We start from the raw sequence: 7,408 nt of genomic DNA, 5'->3' as shown, positions 1-7,408 counted from the left end.
TGGTTGCTTGTCTCTATCGTCATGGTTTTTGTTACTTTTGACTATTTTTGTAAACGAAACAAAAGAAGGAGAAGAAGTTTGGTTCAGCACCAATATGATGGTTTGTGGTTATATGTGTGTTGCTCTAGTCTGATTGGTTTACTTCCGTTGTCGTGCCTTGATGATTATTTTGTTTTGCCTTAAAATATAGCCAAAGAGAGAGTTTGTTACTACAATGTGATTGGCTGATTTTTTTATAAACAAAACTCGAGCAACATATTGTGCAACATATCAAAGACATTTTTATTAATATTACTACATGTCTGACAGTAGATTTGGTAGAATAATTTTTCCTTATTTTTCTGTGTTGATTTTCAGATTTTCGTTGTTGTTTTCCTTATTCACTCCTAAAAGATATTCTCAAAGCTAGTCTTATATATATGATGATCTTTTCATTTTTAGGGTTAGTCGTCTTATTAGAAAAGTGTGTATTGAGAGTTTTGATCTTCAGATTTATCTAAGTAACCTCCATGTAGTATTATTGAAAATCCTTGTATTTGTTGTTGAGATTTTGGTTCCACAGCTATCGTAGAACTCGGTAGGAGTTTGATTTGTTATTGTATTTAGAGGGAACCTAAGTATGTTGAAAATAATGAAAACTCATATTTAGAGGAGCCTAAATTTGATGAATGTGAGGGGATCTCACTCTTAGGGGGAGCCTAAGTACGTCGTATTGAGGGGATCTCATACAAAACTTGGAGAAGCATTTTTGCGGATGTGATGGGAGCTCAAACTTAGGGGGACCCAAAGTTGAAACTGAAAAGGTACCTGTTCATGAGTCACTAAAGAGAGAGTCTATCAGATAAGTACTTTCGTTATAATTGCTAAACTCTTTATATAGTGAAGTTTTAATCCACCCAGCACACAACCCCCCAGACGTGGGTGAATTTGCACCAAATTGAGTTGTCAATCCTTGTGTCTTTATATTTTTGTTTGTTTTCGCCTTGCCTACTTATCATACATATTGTCTGTGACATTGTGCTTGACATTGTATCATGTGTTAGATTCATCTTTTTTTTTTTTCACTAACAAATTATCAAACTTTCAATTTTGTGTTTAAAAGATTCTTGATCTATCTGATATATTATATTTTAAAAGAATCCCGAACTATTCAACACAAAATCAAAAGTTTGAACCATCTAATGATATAAAAATCAAATTTCTGTACAATAGATTCGTTAATTACAAAATGTTGAATATATTAGAAATCTATTTTACATAAAACAAAATAAAATAAAAAAATCTAAGAACTTATTTAACATTCTTAAAAAATTCATAACATATTAGAAAGGGAAAAAAAATGTTTTAAAGAAAACGTATGAAACAAATGGTCAAAAGCTTAGACATGATCAATCATACTAGTCGTAATTCAATCTAAAATATTGTTACCGACCAATAAATAAGTATCAACCTGGACACCCAAAGACGACGACAAAATAAATAATATATATTGAACTAAAATGTTTGACGCACAAAGACGAGGACAAAATAAAATTCTCCAAAACATCTAGTTTTTCACAAGGCAATGGGAAGGGCGGGGCCGACCGTGGATTGGGTTGGAGGGGGACACGCTGGTCCGGGCCCCTTCCTACATATCCAGCGCCTTTCTTTCTTTTTGTTTCCCAATTTAATCATCCAAGTTTTAAATGCTCCATAAATTACTAATGTCAATTGTCAAATCAATACTTCTTAGAAAAACACCAAACAACAATAATATCCAATTTTTCAACGATGGAAACTTTTAATGCACGTCAAAACTATATCTATATCTATATATATATATATATATAACCTGAAAATAAGATGACTCGAAATTAAGGATGACTGTATTTGATTATAATGATAATATTATCAAAATTTTAGGATAATAAATTGGCTTTGTATTTTATTTATAAAATTAATCATTGACACCTCTATAAAATTTTGATAGATTAATTAGTAAACAATAAATTTAATTCAAGATTTTGAGTAAAATTAATTATTTAACTATCAAATAATAATATTAATTACCAATAATTTTAAATAAGTAATTTATAATTAAGTTACTTGATTACATAATTTGATGTACCAATTTGATGAATTTATATAAATATGATGTATTAATTAATAAAACAATGAAAATCAGTTTAAAAAATTAAATATAACATCTTGTGATTAAAATAATGAATTATAATTAAGGGGGATTTTCAAAAATAGAAAAATCAGGAAAACTATTTACACAAAATAGTAAAATTTTAATCTTCTTTAATAGAGATTGATAGAGGCTAATAGAAGTCTATCAATATCTATCCGTGATAAAAACTTATAGAAATTTATCACTGATAGACGTTGATATAAGTCTATCTGTGCCTATCAATATCTTTTTTGTTACTTCTGTAAATAGTCTGACATTTTTTTAATCTGTGAAAATTTCTCAATAATTAATCAATGATAGACTAATTATAACTATTAAAAAATAATTTCATAAAATATTAATCATAATGATAATTAATTAACTACATATATAATTTATTAATAAATTAAAAGTATTAATGCCTCAATTCTTTACGATTTATTATATAAATAATTAGTTAATTTATGAATATGGAGTAGTTAAATTCAAATATTATAATTTAAAATTTGATATAATTTTCTAAATTATAAATTTAATATTCAAATATTAATTAATTTTAATAATATAAAATAAAATAATAGATTCATGTATTAAAAGGGAAGAGAGAGTGGACATCAAGAAAATCCAAACTTTTGGATGGGTATAAGGAATGCATGAGAATAGCTTATTCTCATGTCTAAAGCTTCAAAACTTGTACCAAACAAGAGAATATATATCCCTTACCCATTCCTATCCTTACTCTCATCCCAATTCCCTTAATCCAAATTAAAAGTAGTTCTAAGGATTTGATGAACTTGGTGAAGATTCAAGTTGAATTCATAATTAATATGAATAAACATATAAACGTGTGTTTGGAGTAAGAACTATCCTAAGACTATAATAATCATATCTTACTATAGTAAATACTATTTTATATTCCCTAATTAGCTACCGGCAACATTATTTTGAAACTCACAGTATTTACTATTTTTTTCCTCAAACTAAAATAGTTTACACCTCAAACACATATTATTGTTACCCAAACTAAAATAATCTACCCCTCAAACACAAACTATTATAACTCAACTATAATAACTAATTCCTTACCCCAAACACCCCCTAAGCAGTTGTGTAATTGAAAATTGAGCACGACTAAACTTATTTAGGCATGCTAACTAAAAATAGTTATAAAAAGTGGGATAATTATTTTAAATGACAAAAATACTGAAAATATTTTTAAATATAGCAAAATAGTACTATCTATTAGTGATAGGTAATGATAAACCATGACATTTTGCTATATTTGTAAATAAGTGTAAGATTTCATAATTAATTTTAGGTTAAAATATCATTTTCGTCCTATATTTTCTCATTTAATTTTAATGGGTACTTCCAAATATCTAAATTTCGTTCATATACTCTCAATAAATCTTAAAATTAGTCTTTATTGTTGATTTGAATATTTTTTTTTATTGAATATGATAAAATAACAATAATAATTTATATTCAAGAAAAAAGGATGAGGAAGATTTGTTTCTATATTTTACAGCGATGACAACATAATGACTATACTTTGACATTTGAAAGAATAAAATAGGTACATAACTGAAATGATATCACTACAAGAAAAAGGGACTCTCCCGACACCTAAAACAACCGTCGGAACATAGGTCATCGGGAGAGAGATTGTCTTTCGATGAAGTAAGAATGTTGTCAAGATTGCGGAATAATTCCTGACGGTGTATGTGGCATGTCAAGAGTTCAATAGAACTCCTGACGCCTCACCATGCCTGTCAAGCGTTAGGGACAGAGGGCAATTTACATTGACCAAACTCCCGACATATTACATAATTCGTCGAGAGTGAAGATTTTCAGGGTATAACAATTTAGGGCGTACATCATTTACTTCATTTACTATTATAGAATATCTTTTTAATTTATTTTTTTTGTTCGAATGTAGGAAATTTCGGAGATGAATAGGAAGAATAGAGAGAAATTATCGTTCGACCACGTAGGAGGATCAAAGTCGTTCCTACAAATTCAATCTGAGCTGCAAGAAAAGCAAGGTCGAGAAGTAGGATGTGTTAACCTATTTAAAGAAACACACTCTAAAGGTGGCAAGTTCATGAATCAGGTAGCTGAGGATGCATATGTAACGAATTTTGTTTTATTTTCATTTTGTATTTCATTTTTAAGTTTATTCGCTCGTACTTACACACTTAATTGATATGTGTAGAATCAAATGTTAGAATTGCAATCCAACCCCACTCAAGAAGGTTTTCAATTACTAACAGGGGATGAAATTTGTGATATAGATTTGGGTAGGCGACCCGACCATGTAAAAGGCCTATGTTAGGGCCCTAAACCTAAGTCAAGAAGGAGTAGTAGCTCATCAAGTTCGTCATATACTCAAGGAACGAAAAGTAGGGAGGTGAGGGAATTGAAAGCCAATTTCAAACAGTCTCAATCGAGGATTAAGGAACTTGAAGATGTCAAAAAACAAATGAGAGAGGATCATGCAAGACAAATGGAAGAAATGAAAAAAATGATTAAAGACATGATACGATCATAGAGAGAATGGTCATTGAATTAGGTATGATTACTTCGTTATCTAGTTGTCTAATATGTTGCTATCCTACAGTTATGGTAGCAACGTAGTTATGTCTTACTAGTAACTTTATGATAATAAATTGTTGGCTATCCTGTAGTTATGGTAGCCAAACAACTGAATTTTGATGTGTGTTTTGTGGGGTAGGTTGAGATTACTTATATTTGTTTTGGAGTTCAACTTAGAATTTTGTGTGTGTTTACGAATGTTTATGAAATTTGAATGTTGGGGGGGTGGGTTGAGACTGGTTATAATTGTTTGGAGTTCAACTTGGAGCTTTTTTTTTTTTTTTTGTATTTATGGATGTTTATGAAATGTTGTGTGGGGTGGGTTGAGATTACTTATACTTATTTTAGAGTTCAACTTGGAATTTTTTGTGTGTTGTCGATGTTTATGAAATTTGAAAGTTGCGGGGTGGGTTGAGATCAGTTATAATTGTTTTGGAGTTCAACTTGGAGCTTTTTGTGTGTTTGTGGATGTTTATGAAATGTTGTGTGGGATGTGTGGGGTGGGCTGAAATTACTTATACTTGTTTTGGAGTTCAACTTGGATTTTTTGTGTGTTTGTGGATGTTTATGAAATCTGAATATTGTGTGTGTGTGTTTGTGGAGGGGGGTTGAGAATTGAGATTGGTTATACTTGTTTTGGAGTTCAACTTGGAGCTTTCTGTGTGTTCGTGGATGTTTATGAAATTTGAATGTTCTGGAGAGTGGGTTTGTTAGGGTTGATGTCCTAAATCTTGTAGGGTCCTATAGTTTGTAAATGTTTTGAACAAATTCATTGTTTATTTAATAAAACATATGATATTTTATTCCATATTTTAGTTGCATTAACCACAAACAATAAATTAACATCCAAGGTTATCTTATAGCTTAAACATGTATGTAGAGACATACGGGTGAATCATGTTTAAGTGATAACCTAAATGGTCTGTAGTAGATGGATAAGGTTGGGTACCTTATCCTGGTTACACTATGAGTATGGTCCACTTTGTAGGTGTTATAATTGTTGTAAAGTGCAACAAATGATCTGATCTTGATCATTCATGTATAGACATGTGAGCGGGGATATTCTATACAAATAAGTTTGTATAAAACCAAACCACGAAATGTTTAGTCTCATTATATAACGTCGTTCATAATAGAGACTTACATTTCACCAGGATGACCATAGGTAACATGATTTGTACGGGTGAAAGTGGCCAGATCGCCAACTCAATAAGCCTACCGTTTTGGGGATTCATCTGATTGGGGAGTTGGGAACACAGTTACACAAGAAGGAATTCACTCCTTCCCCGAGGTCGAGGTAAGTAGATAAATTGTTCCCTTAAGGGCTGATTCCAAGGCTTGAACAATGTGGCGCCACACCCTCTCTTGGCCTGAGAGGGGTTTAGTCATAGTTGGAATATGATCTATTCTTCATTAAAGGGATCATTGGTACTCATGGAGTTAGATGTAACTACAGGGGCAAAATGGTAGTTTTGACCCAACTGTACTTACAAGCAATTTGTGAAGGATCATCCTATTATTGATTGGTTATATGTAATGGACACAGAAATACATCTGTAGTACGAAGAGTGCAGTTGTCGGTCTTTAGTGGAGTGCCCGACAGTTAACGGGTAGTGAATAATTTAATTAAAGAGTTTGATTAATTATTCATGTACCATTGGAACTTTAAGCTACAGGTTCATGAGGTCCCCTTGGTAGCTCAATAGGATTAAATGAGAATAAATTCTTTGATCAATTTGAATTGTTCAAATTAATAGAGAGATTTAATTATATATGATATAATTAAGTTATTTTAATTATATATGATATAATTGGTATAATGTATTTTATATATTATGAGAGGAAATAAATATTTGAATAAGATTCAAATATTATTTATATGAATTGAATTTATATTTTTTAAATTTAATATAAATGAGATTTATATTAAATATCATATGAGAGAGAAAAGAATCTATTGGTTATGTATATGATACAATTATATGTTATATTTGAAATAACATATAATTTAATATATATATTATATGATAAGTTAGTTATCATATTTATATATATATATTAAACGTATATTTTCTCTTCACCCACGTAAGTAAATGGTTGATGTTTTATGGGCATTTGATAGGAGAGAGTCTCATTTATCTTAGAGCAAGAAAGAAAGTCAGAAAAGATACATTATTGAATAGAGAAAAAATTGCTCTCTGTAAGTTTTTGAATTTTTCTTTCCTCTCCTCTCTTCTCTAAAATTCATTCCCTCATTCCAGAATAGTCAGAGCCTACTATTCCTAGATTCTCTACCTGAGAATATCAAGGTCACATTCATGGTAGTGTTCCTTTCTTGATTGAGAGATTCTTGAAGTAGGTCTTCAAAGGTAAGAATTTCTGAAACCCTAAGTTTACTTTTAATTAAGCATGCTATAAATTGAAGGAACTCTAACTGAAAAGAGAACCGTGAGCGGAAGTAAAATCGTCCCAATTTTCATTTTTCATTGAATATAAGTTTTACAGTTAAATAAGAGCAAGATATGTATTTACATAAATTGTAGGATGCAATACTAAAGGAAAACTTAGGGTTTCAGAAACCCTTAGCTTTGAAGAACACTATCTTCAAGAATCCCTCGAACAAGTCACAAACGGATCTCCTTCTCCAAATGGGACACCACC

Source organism: Benincasa hispida, chromosome 4 (assembly GCF_027475165.1).
Source record: "Benincasa hispida cultivar pf3 chromosome 4, pf3_genome.v1.1, whole genome shotgun sequence".
Taxonomy (NCBI): Eukaryota; Viridiplantae; Streptophyta; class Magnoliopsida; order Cucurbitales; family Cucurbitaceae; genus Benincasa; species Benincasa hispida.
The sequence above is the reverse complement of the archived record's forward strand: the minus strand, read 5'-3'. Positions refer to the sequence as shown.